Source organism: Trifolium pratense, linkage group LG2 (genome assembly GCF_020283565.1).
Source record: "Trifolium pratense cultivar HEN17-A07 linkage group LG2, ARS_RC_1.1, whole genome shotgun sequence".
NCBI lineage: Eukaryota > Viridiplantae > Streptophyta > Magnoliopsida > Fabales > Fabaceae > Trifolium > Trifolium pratense.
This window is the reverse complement of record NC_060060.1, coordinates 68,865,834-68,879,410: the sequence shown is the minus strand read 5'-3', so window position 1 is coordinate 68,879,410 and position 13,577 is coordinate 68,865,834. Positions and strand designations below refer to the sequence as shown.

Here is a 13,577-nt window from a genome sequence, read left to right as displayed (position 1 = left end):
TTTAGCCGTGTTATAAATTTTATCGTTCAATTTTTGTCGAGATTAATGAAAAATATCGTGTTTTATTCTAGTTTCTCGGATTTCTCCAAAATTCGGCCTGAAAGATGGAAGACATAAATACAATTAAACCGTATTATATATTCGGTGCGATCATACCAGCACTAATGCACCAGATCAGATCAGAACTCCGCAGTTAAGCGTGCTTGGGCGAGAGTAGTACTAGGATGGGTGACCTCCTGGGAAGTCCTTGTGTTGCAACTCTTTTTTCGATTTTTTTTTATTTTCGTTTAGTTTTAACCGTGTTATAAATTTTATCGTTCAATTTTTGGCGAGATTATTGAAAAATATCGTGTTTTATTCTAGTTTCTCGGATTTCTCCAAAATTCGGCCTGAAATATGGAAGACATATATACAATTAAACCGTATCATATATCAGGTGCGATCATACCAGCACTACTGCACTGGATCCCATCAGAACTCCGCAGTTAAGCGTGCTTGGGCGAGAGTAGTACTAGGATGGGTAACCTCCTGGGAATCCTTGTGTTGCCCCTTTTTTTTCGATTTTTTTTATTTCGTTTAGTTTTCACCGTGTTATAAATTTTATGGTTCAATTTTTGGCGAGATTAATGAAAAATATCGTGTTTTATTCTAGTTTCTCGGATTTCTCCAAAACTCGGCCTGAAAGATGGAAGACATATATACAATTAAACCGTATTATATATCAGGTGCGATCATACCAGCACTAATGCACCGGATCCCATCAGAACTTTGCAGTTAAGCGTGCTTGGGCGAGAGTAGTACTAGGATGGGTGACCTCCTGGGAAGTCCTTGTGTTGGACCTCTTTTTTCGATTTTTTTTTATTTTCGTTTAGTTTTAACCGTGTTATAAATTTTATCGTTCAATTTTTGGCGATATTAATGAAAAATACCGTGTTTTATTCTAGTTTCTCGGATTTCTCCAAAATTCGGCCTGAAATATGGAAGACATATATACAATTAAACCGTATTATATATCATGTGCGATCATACCAGCACTAATGCACCGGATCCCATCAGAACTCCGCAGTTAAGCGTGCTTGGGCGAGAGTAGTACTAGGATGGGTGACCTCCTGGGAAGTCCTTGTGTTGCACCTCTTTTTTCGATTTTTTTTTATTTTCGTTTAGTTTTAACCGTGTTATAAATTTTATCGTTCAATTTTTGGCGAGATTAATGAAAAATACCGTGTTTTATTCTAGTTTCTCGGATTTCTCCAAAATTCGGCCTGAAAGATGGAAGACATATATACAATTAAACCGTATTATATATCAGGTGCGATCATACCAGCACTAATGCAACGGATCCCATCAGAACTCCGCAGTTTAGTGTGCTTGGACGAGAGTAGTACTAGGATGGGTGACCTCCTGGGAAGTCCTTGTGTTGCACCTCTTTTTTCGATTTTTTTTTTATTTTCGTTTAGTTTTAGCCGTGTTATAAATTTTATCGTTCAATTTTTGGCGAGATTAATGAAAAATACCGTGTTTTATTCTAGTTTCTCGGATTTCTCCAAAATTCGGCCTGAAAGATGGAAGACATATATACAATTAAACCGTATTATATATCAGGTGCGATCATACCAGCACTAATGCACCGGATCCCATCAGAACTTCGCAGTTAAGCGTGCTTGGGCGAGAGTAGTACTAGGATGGGTGACCTCCTGGGAAGTCCTTGTGTTGGACCTCTTTTTTCGATTTTTTTTTAATTTCGTTTAGTTTTAACCGTGTTATAAATTTTATCGTTCAATTTTTGGCGATATTAATGAAAAATACCGTGTTTTATTCTAGTTTCTCGGATTTCTCCAAAATTCGGCCTGAAAGATGGAAGACATATATACAATTAAACCGTATTATATATCAGGTGCGATCATACCAGCACTACTGCACTGGATCCCATCAGAACTCCGCAGTTAAGCGTGCTTGGGCGAGAGTAGTACTAGGATGGGTAACCTCCTGGGAATCCTTGTGTTGCACCTCTTTTTTCGATTTTTTTTTTATTTCGTTTAGTTTTCACCGTGTTATAAATTTTATCGTTCAATTTTTGGCGAGATTAATGAAAAATATCGTGTTTTATTCTAGTTTCTCGGATTTCTCTAAAACTCGGCCTGAAAGATGGAAGACATATATACAATTAAACTGTATTATATATCAGGTGCGATCATACCAGCACTAATGCAACGGATCCCATCAGAACTTCGCAGTTAAGCGTGCTTGGGCGAGAGTAGTACTAGGATGGGTGACCTCCTGGGAAGTCCTTGTGTTGCACCTCTTTTTTCGATTTTTTTTTATTTTCGTTTAGTTTTAACCGTGTTATAAATTTTATCGTTCAATTTTTGGCGAGATTATTGAAAAATATCGTGTTTTATTCTAGTTTCTCGGATTTCTCCAAAATTCGGCCTGAAAGATGGAAGACATAAATACAATTAAACCGTATTATATATTCGGTGCGATCATACCAGCACTAATGCACCAGATCAGATCAGAACTCCGTAGTTAAGCGTGCTTGGGCGAGAGTAGTACTAGGATGGGTGACCTCCTGGGAAGTCCTTGTGTTGCAACTCTTTTTTCGATTTTTTTTTATTTTCGTTTAGTTTTAACCGTGTTATAAATTTTATCGTTCAATTTTTGGAGAGATTATTGAAAAATATCGTGTTTTATTCTAGTTTCTCGGATTTCTCCAAAATTCGGCCTGAAATATGGAAGACATATATACAATTAAACCGTATTATATATCATGTGCGATCATACCAGCACTAATGCACCGGATCCCATCAGAACTCCGCAGTTAAGCGTGCTTGGGCGAGAGTAGTACTAGGATGGGTGACCTCCTGGGAAGTCCTTGTGTTGCACCTCTTTTTTCGATTTTTTTTATTTTCGTTTAGTTTTAACCGTGTTATAAATTTTATCGTTCAATTTTTGGCGAGATTAATGAAAAATACCGTGTTTTATTCTAGTTTCTCGGATTTCTCCAAAATTCGGCCTGAAAGATGGAAGACATATATACAATTAAACCGTATTATATATCAGGTGCGATCATACCAGCACTAATGCACCGGATCCCATCAGAACTTCGCAGTTAAGCGTGCTTGGGCGAGAGTAGTACTAGGATGGGTGACCTCCTGGGAAGTCCTTGTGTTGGACCTCTTTTTTCGATTTTTTTTTAATTTCGTTTAGTTTTAACCGTGTTATAAATTTTATCGTTCAATTTTTGGCGATATTAATGAAAAATACCGTGTTTTATTCTAGTTTCTCGGATTTCTCCAAAATTCGGCCTGAAAGATGGAAGACATATATACAATTAAACCGTATTATATATCAGGTGCGATCATACCAGCACTAATGCAACGGATCCCATCAGAACTCCGCAGTTTAGTGTGCTTGGACGAGAGTAGTACTAGGATGGGTGACCTCCTGGGAAGTCCTTGTGTTGCACCTCTTTTTTCGATTTTTATTTTATTTTCGTTTAGTTTTAGCCGTGTTATAAATTTTATCGTTCAATTTTTGTCGAGATTAATGAAAAATATCGTGTTTTATTCTAGTTTCTCGGATTTCTCCAAAATTCGGCCTGAAAGATGGAAGACATAAATACAATTAAACCGTATTATATATTCGGTGCGATCATACCAGCACTAATGCACCAGATCAGATCAGAACTCCGCAGTTAAGCGTGCTTGGGCGAGAGTAGTACTAGGATGGGTGACCTCCTGGGAAGTCCTTGTGTTGCAACTCTTTTTTCGATTTTTTTTTATTTTCGTTTAGTTTTAACCGTGTTATAAATTTTATCGTTCAATTTTTGGCGAGATTATTGAAAAATATCGTGTTTTATTCTAGTTTCTCGGATTTCTCCAAAATTCGGCCTGAAATATGGAAGACATATATACAATTAAACCGTATCATATATCAGGTGCGATCATACCAGCACTACTGCACTGGATCCCATCAGAACTCCGCAGTTAAGCGTGCTTGGGCGAGAGTAGTACTAGGATGGGTAACCTCCTGGGAATCCTTGTGTTGCCCCTTTTTTTTCGATTTTTTTTATTTCGTTTAGTTTTCACCGTGTTATAAATTTTATGGTTCAATTTTTGGCGAGATTAATGAAAAATATCGTGTTTTATTCTAGTTTCTCGGATTTCTCCAAAACTCGGCCTGAAAGATGGAAGACATATATACAATTAAACCGTATTATATATCAGGTGCGATCATACCAGCACTAATGCACCGGATCCCATCAGAACTTTGCAGTTAAGCGTGCTTGGGCGAGAGTAGTACTAGGATGGGTGACCTCCTGGGAAGTCCTTGTGTTGGACCTCTTTTTTCGATTTTTTTTTATTTTCGTTTAGTTTTAACCGTGTTATAAATTTTATCGTTCAATTTTTGGCGATATTAATGAAAAATACCGTGTTTTATTCTAGTTTCTCGGATTTCTCCAAAATTCGGCCTGAAATATGGAAGACATATATACAATTAAACCGTATTATATATCATGTGCGATCATACCAGCACTAATGCACCGGATCCCATCAGAACTCCGCAGTTAAGCGTGCTTGGGCGAGAGTAGTACTAGGATGGGTGACCTCCTGGGAAGTCCTTGTGTTGCACCTCTTTTTTCGATTTTTTTTTATTTTCGTTTAGTTTTAACCGTGTTATAAATTTTATCGTTCAATTTTTGGCGAGATTAATGAAAAATACCGTGTTTTATTCTAGTTTCTCGGATTTCTCCAAAATTCGGCCTGAAAGATGGAAGACATATATACAATTAAACCGTATTATATATCAGGTGCGATCATACCAGCACTAATGCAACGGATCCCATCAGAACTCCGCAGTTTAGTGTGCTTGGACGAGAGTAGTACTAGGATGGGTGACCTCCTGGGAAGTCCTTGTGTTGCACCTCTTTTTTCGATTTTTTTTTTATTTTCGTTTAGTTTTAGCCGTGTTATAAATTTTATCGTTCAATTTTTGTCGAGATTAATGAAAAATATCGTGTTTTATTCTAGTTTCTCGGATTTCTCCAAAACTCGGCCTGAAAGATGGAAGACATATATACAATTAAACCGTATTATATATCAGGTGCGATCATACCAGCACTAATGCACCGGATCCCATCAGAACTTCGCAGTTAAGCGTGCTTGGGCGAGAGTAGTACTAGGATGGGTGACCTCCTGGGAAGTCCTTGTGTTGGACCTCTTTTTTCGATTTTTTTTTTATTTTCGTTTAGTTTTAGCCGTGTTATAAATTTTATCGTTCAATTTTTGGCGATATTAATGAAAAATACCGTGTTTTATTCTAGTTTCTCGGATTTCTCCAAAATTCGGCCTGAAAGATGGAAGACATATATACAATTAAACCGTATTATATATCAGGTGCGATCATACCAGCACTAATGCACTGGATCCGATCAGAACTCCGCAGTTAAGCGTGCTTGGGCGAGAGTAGTACTAGGACGGGTGACCTCCTGGGAATCCTTGTGTTGCACCTCTTTTTTCGATTTTTTTTTAATTTCGTTTAGTTTTAACCGTGTTATAAATTTTATCGTTCAATTTTTGGCGAGATTATTGAAAAATATCGTGTTTTATTCTAGTTTCTCGGATTTCTCCAAAATTCGGCCTGAAATATGGAAGACATATATACAATTAAACCGTATTATATATCAGGTGCGATCATACCAGCACTAATGCACCGGATCCCATCAGAACTCCGCAGTTTAGTGTGCTTGGGCGAGAGTAGTACTAGGATGGGTGACCTCCTGGGAAGTCCTTGTGTTGCACCTCTTTTTTCGATTTTTTTTTTATTTTCGTTTAGTTTTAGCCGTGTTATAAATTTTATCGTTCAATTTTTGTCGAGATTAATGAAAAATATCGTGTTTTATTCTAGTTTCTCGGATTTCTCCAAAACTCGGCCTGAAAGCTGGAAGACATATATACAATTAAACCGTATTATATATCAGGTGCGATCATACCAGCACTAATGCACCGGATCCCATCAGAACTTCGCAGTTAAGCGTGCTTGGGCGAGAGTAGTACTAGGATGGGTGACCTCCTGGGAAGTCCTTGTGTTGGACCTCTTTTTTCGATTTTTTTTTTATTTTCGTTTAGTTTTAGCCGTGTTATAAATTTTATCGTTCAATTTTTGGCGATATTAATGAAAAATACCGTGTTTTATTCTAGTTTCTCGGATTTCTCCAAAATTCGGCCTGAAAGATGGAAGACATATATACAATTAAACCGTATTATATATCAGGTGCGATCATACCAGCACTACTGCACTGGATCCCATCAGAACTCCGCAGTTAAGCGTGCTTGGGCGAGAGTAGTACTAGGATGGGTAACCTCCTGGGAATCCTTGTGTTGCCCCTTTTTTTTCGATTTTTTTTATTTCGTTTAGTTTTCACCGTGTTATAAATTTTATCGTTCAATTTTTGGCGAGATTAATGAAAAATATCGTGTTTTATTCTAGTTTCTCGGATTTCTCTAAAACTCGGCTTGAAAGATGGAAGACATATATACAATTAAACTGTATTATATATCAGGTGCGATCATACCAGCACTAATGCAACGGATCCCATCAGAACTTCGCAGTTAAGCGTGCTTGGGCGAGAGTAGTACTAGGATGGGTGACCTCCTGGGAAGTCCTTGTGTTGCACCTCTTTTTTCGATTCTTTTTTTATTTTCGTTTAGTTTTAACCGTGTTATAAATTTTATCGTTCAATTTTTGGCGAGATTATTGAAAAATATCGTGTTTTATTCTAGTTTCTCGGATTTCTCCAAAATTCGGCCTGAAAGATGGAAGACATATATACAATTAAACCGTATTATATATCAGGTGCGATCATACCAGCACTACTGCACTGGATCCGATCAGAACTCCGCAGTTAAGCGTGCTTGGGCGAGAGTAGTACTAGGACGGGTGACCTCCTGGGAATCCTTGTGTTGCACCTCTTTTTTCGATTTTTTTTTTTTAATTTCGTTTAGTTTTAACCGTGTTATAAATTTTATCGTTCAATTTTTGGCGAGATTATTGAAAAATATCGTGTTTTATTCTAGTTTCTCGGATTTCTCCAAAATTCGGCCTGAAATATGGAAGACATATATACAATTAAACCGTATTATATATCAGGTGCGATCATACCAGCACTAATGCACCGGATCCCATCAGAACTCCGCAGTTTAGTGTGCTTGGGCGAGAGTAGTACTAGGATGGGTGACCTCCTGGGAAGTCCTTGTGTTGCACCTCTTTTTTCGATTTTTTTTTTATTTTCGTTTAGTTTTAGCCGTGTTATAAATTTTATCGTTCAATTTTTGTCGAGATTAATGAAAAATATCGTGTTTTATTCTAGTTTCTCGGATTTCTCCAAAACTCGGCCTGAAAGATGGAAGACATATATACAATTAAACCGTATTATATATCAGGTGCGATCATACCAGCACTAATGCACCGGATCCCATCAGAACTTCGCAGTTAAGCGTGCTTGGGTGAGAGTAGTACTAGGATGGGTGACCTCCTGGGAAGTCCTTGTGTTGGACCTCTTTTTTCGATTTTTTTTTATTTTCGTTTAGTTTTAGCCGTGTTATAAATTTTATCGTTCAATTTTTGGCGATATTAATGAAAAATACCGTGTTTTATTCTAGTTTCTCGGATTTCTCCAAAATTCGGCCTGAAAGATGGAAGACATATATACAATTAAACCGTATTATATATTAGGTGCGATCATATCAGCACTACTGCACTGGATCCCATCAGAACTCCGCAGTTAAGCGTGCTTGGGCGAGAGTAGTACTAGGATGGGTAACCTCCTGGGAATCCTTGTGTTGCCCCTTTTTTTTCGATTTTTTTTATTTCGTTTAGTTTTCACCGTGTTATAAATTTTATCGTTCAATTTTTGGCGAGATTAATGAAAAATATCGTGTTTTATTCTAGTTTCTCGGATTTCTCTAAAACTCGGCCTGAAAGATGGAAGACATATATACAATTAAACTGTATTATATATCAGGTGCGATCATACCAGCACTAATGCAACGGATCCCATCAGAACTTCGCAGTTAAGCGTGCTTGGGCGAGAGTAGTACTAGGATGGGTGACCTCCTGGGAAGTCCTTGTGTTGCACCTCTTTTTTCGATTTTTTTTTTTATTTTCGTTTAGTTTTAACCGTGTTATAAATTTTATCGTTCAATTTTTGGCGAGATTATTGAAAAATATCGTGTTTTATTCTAGTTTCTCGGATTTCTCCAAAATTCGGCCTGAAAGATGGAAGACATAAATACAATTAAACCGTATTATATATTCAGGTGCGATCATACCAGCACTAATGCACCAGATCAGATCAGAACTCCGCAGTTAAGCGTGCTTGGGCGAGAGTAGTACTAGGATGGGTGACCTCCTGGGAAGTCCTTGTGTTGCAACTCTTTTTTCGATTTTTTTTTTATTTTCGTTTAGTTTTAACCGTGTTATAAATTTTATCGTTCAATTTTTGGCGAGATTATTGAAAAATATCGTGTTTTATTCTAGTTTCTCGGATTTCTCCAAAATTCGGCCTGAAATATGGAAGACATATATACAATTAAACCGTATTATATATCATGTGCGATCATACCAGCACTAATGCACCGGATCCCATCAGAACTCCGCAGTTAAGCGTGCTTGGGCGAGAGTAGTACTAGGATGGGTGACCTCCTGGGAAGTCCTTGTGTTGCACCTCTTTTTTCGATTTTTTTTTATTTTCGTTTAGTTTTAACCGTGTTATAAATTTTATCGTTCAATTTTTGGCGAGATTAATGAAAAATACCGTGTTTTATTCTAGTTTCTCGGATTTCTCCAAAATTCGGCCTGAAAGATGGAAGACATATATACAATTAAACCGTATTATATATCAGGTGCGATCATACCAGCACTACTGCACTTGATCCGATCAGAACTCCGCAGTTAAGCGTGCTTGGGCGAGAGTAGTACTAGGACGGGTGACCTCCTGGGAATCCTTGTGTTGCACCTCTTTTTTCGATTTTTTTTTTAATTTCGTTTAGTTTTAACCGTGTTATAAATTTTATCGTTCAATTTTTGGCGAGATTATTGAAAAATATCGTGTTTTATTCTAGTTTCTCGGATTTCTCCAAAATTCGGCCTGAAATATGGAAGACATATATACAATTAAACCGTATTATATATCAGGTGCGATCATACCAGCACTAATGCACCGGATCCCATCAGAACTCCGCAGTTTAGTGTGCTTGGGCGAGAGTAGTACTAGGATGGGTGACCTCCTGGGAAGTCCTTGTGTTGCACCTCTTTTTTCGATTTTTTTTTTATTTTCGTTTAGTTTTAGCCGTGTTATAAATTTTATCGTTCAATTTTTGTCGAGATTAATGAAAAATATCGTGTTTTATTCTAGTTTCTCGGATTTCTCCAAAACTCGGCCTGAAAGATGGAAGACATATATACAATTAAACCGTATTATATATCAGGTGCGATCATACCAGCACTAATGCACCGGATCCCATCAGAACTCCGCAGTTAAGCGTGCTTGGGCGAGAGTAGTACTAGGATGGGTGACCTCCTGGGAAGTCCTTGTGTTGCACCTCTTTTTTCGATTTTTTTTTATTTTCGTTTAGTTTTAACCGTGTTATAAATTTTATCGTTCAATTTTTGGCGAGATTAATGAAAAATACCGTGTTTTATTCTAGTTTCTCGGATTTCTCCAAAATTCGGCCTGAAAGATGGAAGACATATATACAATTAAACCGTATTATATATCAGGTGCGATCATACCAGCACTAATGCACCGGATCCCATCAGAACTTCGCAGTTAAGCGTGCTTGGGCGAGAGTAGTACTAGGATGGGTGACCTCCTGGGAAGTCCTTGTGTTGCACCTCTTTTTTCGATTTTTTTTTAATTTCGTTTAGTTTTAACCGTGTTATAAATTTTATCGTTCAATTTTTGGCGAGATTAATGAAAAATATCGTGTTTTATTCTAGTTTCTCGGATTTCTCCAAAATTCGGCCTGAAAGATGGAAGACATATATACAATTAAACCGTATTATATATCAGGTGCGATCATACCAGCACTAATGCAACGGATCCCATCAGAACTCCGCAGTTTAGTGTGCTTGGACGAGAGTAGTACTAGGATGGGTGACCTCCTGGGAAGTCCTTGTGTTGCACCTCTTTTTTCGATTTTTTTTTTATTTTCGTTTAGTTTTAGCCGTGTTATAAATTTTATCGTTCAATTTTTGGCGAGATTAATGAAAAATATCGTGTTTTATTCTAGTTTCTCGGATTTCTCCAAAATTCGGCCTGAAAGATGGAAGACATAAATACAATTAAACCGTATTATATATTCGGTGCGATCATACCAGCACTAATGCACCAGATCAGATCAGAACTCCGCAGTTAAGCGTGCTTGGGCGAGAGTAGTACTAGGATGGGTGACCTCCTGGGAAGTCCTTGTGTTGCAACTCTTTTTTCGATTTTTTTTTATTTTCGTTTAGTTTTAACCGTGTTATAAATTTTATCGTTCAATTTTTGGCGAGATTATTGAAAAATATCGTGTTTTATTCTAGTTTCTCGGATTTCTCCAAAATTCGGCCTGAAATATGGAAGACATATATACAATTAAACCGTATCATATATCAGGTGCGATCATACCAGCACTACTGCACTGGATCCCATCAGAACTCCGCAGTTAAGCGTGCTTGGGCGAGAGTAGTACTAGGATGGGTAACCTCCTGGGAATCCTTGTGTTGCACCTCTTTTTTCGATTTTTTTTTATTTTCGTTTAGTTTTAACCGTGTTATAAATTTTATCGTTCAATTTTTGGCGAGATTAATGAAAAATATCGTGTTTTATTCTAGTTTCTCGGATTTCTCCAAAACTCGGCCTGAAAGATGGAAGACATATATACAATTAAACCGTATTATATATCAGGTGCGATCATACCAGCACTACTGCACTGGATCCGATCAGAACTCCGCAGTTAAGCGTGCTTGGGCGAGAGTAGTACTAGGATGGGTGACCTCCTGGGAAGTCCTTGTGTTGCACCTCTTTTTTCGATTTTTTTTTTATTTTCGTTTAGTTTTAACCGTGTTATAAATTTTATCGTTCAATTTTTGGCGAGATTATTGAAAAATATCGTGTTTTATTCTAGTTTCTCGGATTTCTCCAAAATTCGGCCTGAAATATGGAAGACATATATACAATTAAACCGTATTATATATCAGGTGCGATCATACCAGCACTAATGCACCGGATCCCATCAGAACTCCGCAGTTAAGCGTGCTTGGGCGAGAGTAGTACTAGGATGGGTGACCTCCTGGGAAGTCCTTGTGTTGCACCTCTTTTTTCGATTTTTTTTTATTTTCGTTTAGTTTTAACCGTGTTATAAATTTTATCGTTCAATTTTTGGCGAGATTATTGAAAAATATCGTGTTTTATTCTAGTTTCTCGGATTTCTCCAAAATTCGGCCTGAAATATGGAAGACATATATACAATTAAACCGTATTATATATCAGGTGCGATCATACCAGCACTAATGCACCGGATCCCATCAGAACTCCGCAGTTAAGCGTGCTTGGGCGAGAGTAGTACTAGGATGGGTGACCTCCTGGGAAGTCCTTGTGTTGCACCTCTTTTTTCGATTTTTTTTATTTTCGTTTAGTTTTAACCGTGTTATAAATTTTATCGTTCAATTTTTGGCGAGATTAATGAAAAATACCGTGTTTTATTCTAGTTTCTCGGATTTCTCCAAAATTCGGCCTGAAAGATGGAAGACATATATACAATTAAACCGTATTATATATCAGGTGCGATCATACCAGCACTAATGCACCGGATCCCATCAGAACTTCGCAGTTAAGCGTGCTTGGGCGAGAGTAGTACTAGGATGGGTGACCTCCTGGGAAGTCCTTGTGTTGCACCTCTTTTTTCGATTTTTTTTTAATTTCGTTTAGTTTTAACCGTGTTATAAATTTTATCGTTCAATTTTTGGCGATATTAATGAAAAATACGTGTTTTATTCTAGTTTCTCGGATTTCTCCAAAATTCGGCCTGAAAGATGGAAGACATATATACAATTAAACCGTATTATATATCAGGTGCGATCATACCAGCACTAATGCAACGGATCCCATCAGAACTCCGCAGTTTAGTGTGCTTGGACGAGAGTAGTACTAGGATGGGTGACCTCCTGGGAAGTCCTTGTGTTGCACCTCTTTTTTCGATTTTTTTTTTATTTTCGTTTAGTTTTAGCCGTGTTATAAATTTTATCGTTCAATTTTTGGCGAGATTAATGAAAAATATCGTGTTTTATTCTAGTTTCTCGGATTTCTCCAAAATTCGGCCTGAAAGATGGAAGACATAAATACAATTAAACCGTATTATATATTCGGTGCGATCATACCAGCACTAATGCACCAGATCAGATCAGAACTCCGCAGTTAAGCGTGCTTGGGCGAGAGTAGTACTAGGATGGGTGACCTCCTGGGAAGTCCTTGTGTTGCAACTCTTTTTTCGATTTTTTTTTATTTTCGTTTAGTTTTAACCGTGTTATAAATTTTATCGTTCAATTTTTGGCGAGATTATTGAAAAATATCGTGTTTTATTCTAGTTTCTCGGATTTCTCCAAAATTCGGCCTGAAATATGGAAGACATATATACAATTAAACCGTATCATATATCAGGTGCGATCATACCAGCACTACTGCACTGGATCCCATCAGAACTCCGCAGTTAAGCGTGCTTGGGCGAGAGTAGTACTAGGATGGGTAACCTCCTGGGAATCCTTGTGTTGCCCCTTTTTTTTCGATTTTTTTTTATTTTCGTTTAGTTTTCACCGTGTTATAAATTTTATCGTTCAATTTTTGGCGAGATTAATGAAAAATATCGTGTTTTATTCTAGTTTCTCGGATTTCTCCAAAACTCGGCCTGAAAGATGGAAGACATATATACAATTAAACCGTATTATATATCAGGTGCGATCATACCAGCACTACTGCACTGGATCCGATCAGAACTCCGCAGTTAAGCGTGCTTGGGCGAGAGTAGTACTAGGATGGGTGACCTCCTGGGAAGTCCTTGTGTTGCACCTCTTTTTTCGATTTTTTTTTATTTTCGTTTAGTTTTAACCGTGTTATAAATTTTATCGTTCAATTTTTGGCGAGATTATTGAAAAATATCGTGTTTTATTCTAGTTTCTCGGATTTCTCCAAAATTCGGCCTGAAATATGGAAGACATATATACAATTAAACCGTATTATATATCAGGTGCGATCATACCAGCACTACTGCACTGGATCCGATCAGAACTCCGCAGTTAAGCGTGCTTGGGCGAGAGTAGTACTAGGACGGGTGACCTCCTGGGAATCCTTGTGTTGCACCTCTTTTTTCGATTTTTTTTTTAATTTCGTTTAGTTTTAACCGTGTTATAAATTTTATCGTTCAATTTTTGGCGAGATTATTGAAAAATATCGTGTTTTATTCTAGTTTCTCGGATTTCTCCAAAATTCGGCCTGAAATATGGAAGACATATATACAATTAAACCGTATTATATATCAGGT

At 37.4% G+C, this 13,577-nt stretch overlaps 46 non-coding genes across 46 annotated transcripts; all 46 read left to right on the top strand.

The window, feature by feature from the left end:
• Positions 1-142: 142 nt before the first annotated feature.
• LOC123911805 lies at positions 143-261 on the top strand. The gene has a single exon (XR_006810713.1). It is a non-coding gene; the product is annotated as a 5S ribosomal RNA (ribosomal RNA).
• Positions 262-434: 173 nt separating this feature from the next.
• On the top strand, positions 435-552 carry LOC123911716. Its single transcript, XR_006810623.1, has one exon. It is a non-coding gene; the product is annotated as a 5S ribosomal RNA (ribosomal RNA).
• A 171-nt stretch (positions 553-723) lies between these two features.
• Positions 724-842, top strand: LOC123911752. The gene has a single exon (XR_006810657.1). It is a non-coding gene; the product is annotated as a 5S ribosomal RNA (ribosomal RNA).
• A 173-nt stretch (positions 843-1,015) lies between these two features.
• Positions 1,016-1,134, top strand: LOC123912184. The gene has a single exon (XR_006811069.1). It is a non-coding gene; the product is annotated as a 5S ribosomal RNA (ribosomal RNA).
• Positions 1,135-1,307: 173 nt separating this feature from the next.
• On the top strand, positions 1,308-1,426 carry LOC123911760. Its single transcript, XR_006810665.1, has one exon. It is a non-coding gene; the product is annotated as a 5S ribosomal RNA (ribosomal RNA).
• Positions 1,427-1,600: 174 nt separating this feature from the next.
• Positions 1,601-1,719, top strand: LOC123912529. Its single transcript, XR_006811414.1, has one exon. It is a non-coding gene; the product is annotated as a 5S ribosomal RNA (ribosomal RNA).
• Positions 1,720-1,892: 173 nt separating this feature from the next.
• LOC123912425 lies at positions 1,893-2,010 on the top strand. The gene has a single exon (XR_006811313.1). It is a non-coding gene; the product is annotated as a 5S ribosomal RNA (ribosomal RNA).
• A 173-nt stretch (positions 2,011-2,183) lies between these two features.
• Positions 2,184-2,302, top strand: LOC123912434. The gene has a single exon (XR_006811322.1). It is a non-coding gene; the product is annotated as a 5S ribosomal RNA (ribosomal RNA).
• Positions 2,303-2,475: 173 nt separating this feature from the next.
• On the top strand, positions 2,476-2,594 carry LOC123911806. Its single transcript, XR_006810715.1, has one exon. It is a non-coding gene; the product is annotated as a 5S ribosomal RNA (ribosomal RNA).
• Positions 2,595-2,767: 173 nt separating this feature from the next.
• Positions 2,768-2,886, top strand: LOC123912183. Its single transcript, XR_006811068.1, has one exon. It is a non-coding gene; the product is annotated as a 5S ribosomal RNA (ribosomal RNA).
• A 172-nt stretch (positions 2,887-3,058) lies between these two features.
• LOC123912528 lies at positions 3,059-3,177 on the top strand. Its single transcript, XR_006811413.1, has one exon. It is a non-coding gene; the product is annotated as a 5S ribosomal RNA (ribosomal RNA).
• A 173-nt stretch (positions 3,178-3,350) lies between these two features.
• On the top strand, positions 3,351-3,469 carry LOC123911759. Its single transcript, XR_006810664.1, has one exon. It is a non-coding gene; the product is annotated as a 5S ribosomal RNA (ribosomal RNA).
• A 174-nt stretch (positions 3,470-3,643) lies between these two features.
• On the top strand, positions 3,644-3,762 carry LOC123911804. The gene has a single exon (XR_006810712.1). It is a non-coding gene; the product is annotated as a 5S ribosomal RNA (ribosomal RNA).
• Positions 3,763-3,935: 173 nt separating this feature from the next.
• On the top strand, positions 3,936-4,053 carry LOC123911715. Its single transcript, XR_006810622.1, has one exon. It is a non-coding gene; the product is annotated as a 5S ribosomal RNA (ribosomal RNA).
• Positions 4,054-4,224: 171 nt separating this feature from the next.
• Positions 4,225-4,343, top strand: LOC123911751. Its single transcript, XR_006810656.1, has one exon. It is a non-coding gene; the product is annotated as a 5S ribosomal RNA (ribosomal RNA).
• A 173-nt stretch (positions 4,344-4,516) lies between these two features.
• LOC123912182 lies at positions 4,517-4,635 on the top strand. The gene has a single exon (XR_006811067.1). It is a non-coding gene; the product is annotated as a 5S ribosomal RNA (ribosomal RNA).
• Positions 4,636-4,808: 173 nt separating this feature from the next.
• Positions 4,809-4,927, top strand: LOC123911758. The gene has a single exon (XR_006810663.1). It is a non-coding gene; the product is annotated as a 5S ribosomal RNA (ribosomal RNA).
• A 174-nt stretch (positions 4,928-5,101) lies between these two features.
• LOC123912527 lies at positions 5,102-5,220 on the top strand. The gene has a single exon (XR_006811412.1). It is a non-coding gene; the product is annotated as a 5S ribosomal RNA (ribosomal RNA).
• Positions 5,221-5,394: 174 nt separating this feature from the next.
• Positions 5,395-5,512, top strand: LOC123911721. Its single transcript, XR_006810628.1, has one exon. It is a non-coding gene; the product is annotated as a 5S ribosomal RNA (ribosomal RNA).
• A 173-nt stretch (positions 5,513-5,685) lies between these two features.
• Positions 5,686-5,804, top strand: LOC123912377. The gene has a single exon (XR_006811269.1). It is a non-coding gene; the product is annotated as a 5S ribosomal RNA (ribosomal RNA).
• Positions 5,805-5,978: 174 nt separating this feature from the next.
• LOC123912526 lies at positions 5,979-6,097 on the top strand. Its single transcript, XR_006811411.1, has one exon. It is a non-coding gene; the product is annotated as a 5S ribosomal RNA (ribosomal RNA).
• Positions 6,098-6,271: 174 nt separating this feature from the next.
• LOC123911714 lies at positions 6,272-6,389 on the top strand. Its single transcript, XR_006810621.1, has one exon. It is a non-coding gene; the product is annotated as a 5S ribosomal RNA (ribosomal RNA).
• A 171-nt stretch (positions 6,390-6,560) lies between these two features.
• Positions 6,561-6,679, top strand: LOC123912433. The gene has a single exon (XR_006811321.1). It is a non-coding gene; the product is annotated as a 5S ribosomal RNA (ribosomal RNA).
• A 174-nt stretch (positions 6,680-6,853) lies between these two features.
• LOC123911772 lies at positions 6,854-6,971 on the top strand. Its single transcript, XR_006810677.1, has one exon. It is a non-coding gene; the product is annotated as a 5S ribosomal RNA (ribosomal RNA).
• A 176-nt stretch (positions 6,972-7,147) lies between these two features.
• Positions 7,148-7,266, top strand: LOC123912376. The gene has a single exon (XR_006811268.1). It is a non-coding gene; the product is annotated as a 5S ribosomal RNA (ribosomal RNA).
• A 174-nt stretch (positions 7,267-7,440) lies between these two features.
• Positions 7,441-7,559, top strand: LOC123911774. The gene has a single exon (XR_006810679.1). It is a non-coding gene; the product is annotated as a 5S ribosomal RNA (ribosomal RNA).
• A 173-nt stretch (positions 7,560-7,732) lies between these two features.
• Positions 7,733-7,850, top strand: LOC123911781. Its single transcript, XR_006810686.1, has one exon. It is a non-coding gene; the product is annotated as a 5S ribosomal RNA (ribosomal RNA).
• Positions 7,851-8,021: 171 nt separating this feature from the next.
• LOC123912431 lies at positions 8,022-8,140 on the top strand. The gene has a single exon (XR_006811319.1). It is a non-coding gene; the product is annotated as a 5S ribosomal RNA (ribosomal RNA).
• Positions 8,141-8,316: 176 nt separating this feature from the next.
• On the top strand, positions 8,317-8,435 carry LOC123911777. The gene has a single exon (XR_006810681.1). It is a non-coding gene; the product is annotated as a 5S ribosomal RNA (ribosomal RNA).
• A 174-nt stretch (positions 8,436-8,609) lies between these two features.
• Positions 8,610-8,728, top strand: LOC123912181. The gene has a single exon (XR_006811065.1). It is a non-coding gene; the product is annotated as a 5S ribosomal RNA (ribosomal RNA).
• Positions 8,729-8,901: 173 nt separating this feature from the next.
• LOC123911824 lies at positions 8,902-9,019 on the top strand. Its single transcript, XR_006810736.1, has one exon. It is a non-coding gene; the product is annotated as a 5S ribosomal RNA (ribosomal RNA).
• A 174-nt stretch (positions 9,020-9,193) lies between these two features.
• On the top strand, positions 9,194-9,312 carry LOC123912375. Its single transcript, XR_006811267.1, has one exon. It is a non-coding gene; the product is annotated as a 5S ribosomal RNA (ribosomal RNA).
• A 174-nt stretch (positions 9,313-9,486) lies between these two features.
• Positions 9,487-9,605, top strand: LOC123912136. Its single transcript, XR_006811013.1, has one exon. It is a non-coding gene; the product is annotated as a 5S ribosomal RNA (ribosomal RNA).
• A 173-nt stretch (positions 9,606-9,778) lies between these two features.
• Positions 9,779-9,897, top strand: LOC123912230. Its single transcript, XR_006811124.1, has one exon. It is a non-coding gene; the product is annotated as a 5S ribosomal RNA (ribosomal RNA).
• A 173-nt stretch (positions 9,898-10,070) lies between these two features.
• On the top strand, positions 10,071-10,189 carry LOC123911757. Its single transcript, XR_006810662.1, has one exon. It is a non-coding gene; the product is annotated as a 5S ribosomal RNA (ribosomal RNA).
• Positions 10,190-10,363: 174 nt separating this feature from the next.
• Positions 10,364-10,482, top strand: LOC123911803. Its single transcript, XR_006810711.1, has one exon. It is a non-coding gene; the product is annotated as a 5S ribosomal RNA (ribosomal RNA).
• A 173-nt stretch (positions 10,483-10,655) lies between these two features.
• Positions 10,656-10,773, top strand: LOC123912424. Its single transcript, XR_006811312.1, has one exon. It is a non-coding gene; the product is annotated as a 5S ribosomal RNA (ribosomal RNA).
• Positions 10,774-10,946: 173 nt separating this feature from the next.
• LOC123912482 lies at positions 10,947-11,065 on the top strand. Its single transcript, XR_006811367.1, has one exon. It is a non-coding gene; the product is annotated as a 5S ribosomal RNA (ribosomal RNA).
• Positions 11,066-11,239: 174 nt separating this feature from the next.
• Positions 11,240-11,358, top strand: LOC123912135. Its single transcript, XR_006811011.1, has one exon. It is a non-coding gene; the product is annotated as a 5S ribosomal RNA (ribosomal RNA).
• Positions 11,359-11,531: 173 nt separating this feature from the next.
• Positions 11,532-11,650, top strand: LOC123912134. Its single transcript, XR_006811010.1, has one exon. It is a non-coding gene; the product is annotated as a 5S ribosomal RNA (ribosomal RNA).
• Positions 11,651-11,822: 172 nt separating this feature from the next.
• Positions 11,823-11,941, top strand: LOC123912229. Its single transcript, XR_006811123.1, has one exon. It is a non-coding gene; the product is annotated as a 5S ribosomal RNA (ribosomal RNA).
• Positions 11,942-12,113: 172 nt separating this feature from the next.
• Positions 12,114-12,232, top strand: LOC123911756. The gene has a single exon (XR_006810661.1). It is a non-coding gene; the product is annotated as a 5S ribosomal RNA (ribosomal RNA).
• A 174-nt stretch (positions 12,233-12,406) lies between these two features.
• On the top strand, positions 12,407-12,525 carry LOC123911802. Its single transcript, XR_006810710.1, has one exon. It is a non-coding gene; the product is annotated as a 5S ribosomal RNA (ribosomal RNA).
• Positions 12,526-12,698: 173 nt separating this feature from the next.
• LOC123912553 lies at positions 12,699-12,816 on the top strand. Its single transcript, XR_006811436.1, has one exon. It is a non-coding gene; the product is annotated as a 5S ribosomal RNA (ribosomal RNA).
• Positions 12,817-12,989: 173 nt separating this feature from the next.
• LOC123912481 lies at positions 12,990-13,108 on the top strand. The gene has a single exon (XR_006811366.1). It is a non-coding gene; the product is annotated as a 5S ribosomal RNA (ribosomal RNA).
• Positions 13,109-13,281: 173 nt separating this feature from the next.
• On the top strand, positions 13,282-13,399 carry LOC123911770. The gene has a single exon (XR_006810675.1). It is a non-coding gene; the product is annotated as a 5S ribosomal RNA (ribosomal RNA).
• Positions 13,400-13,577: the final 178 nt, after the last annotated feature.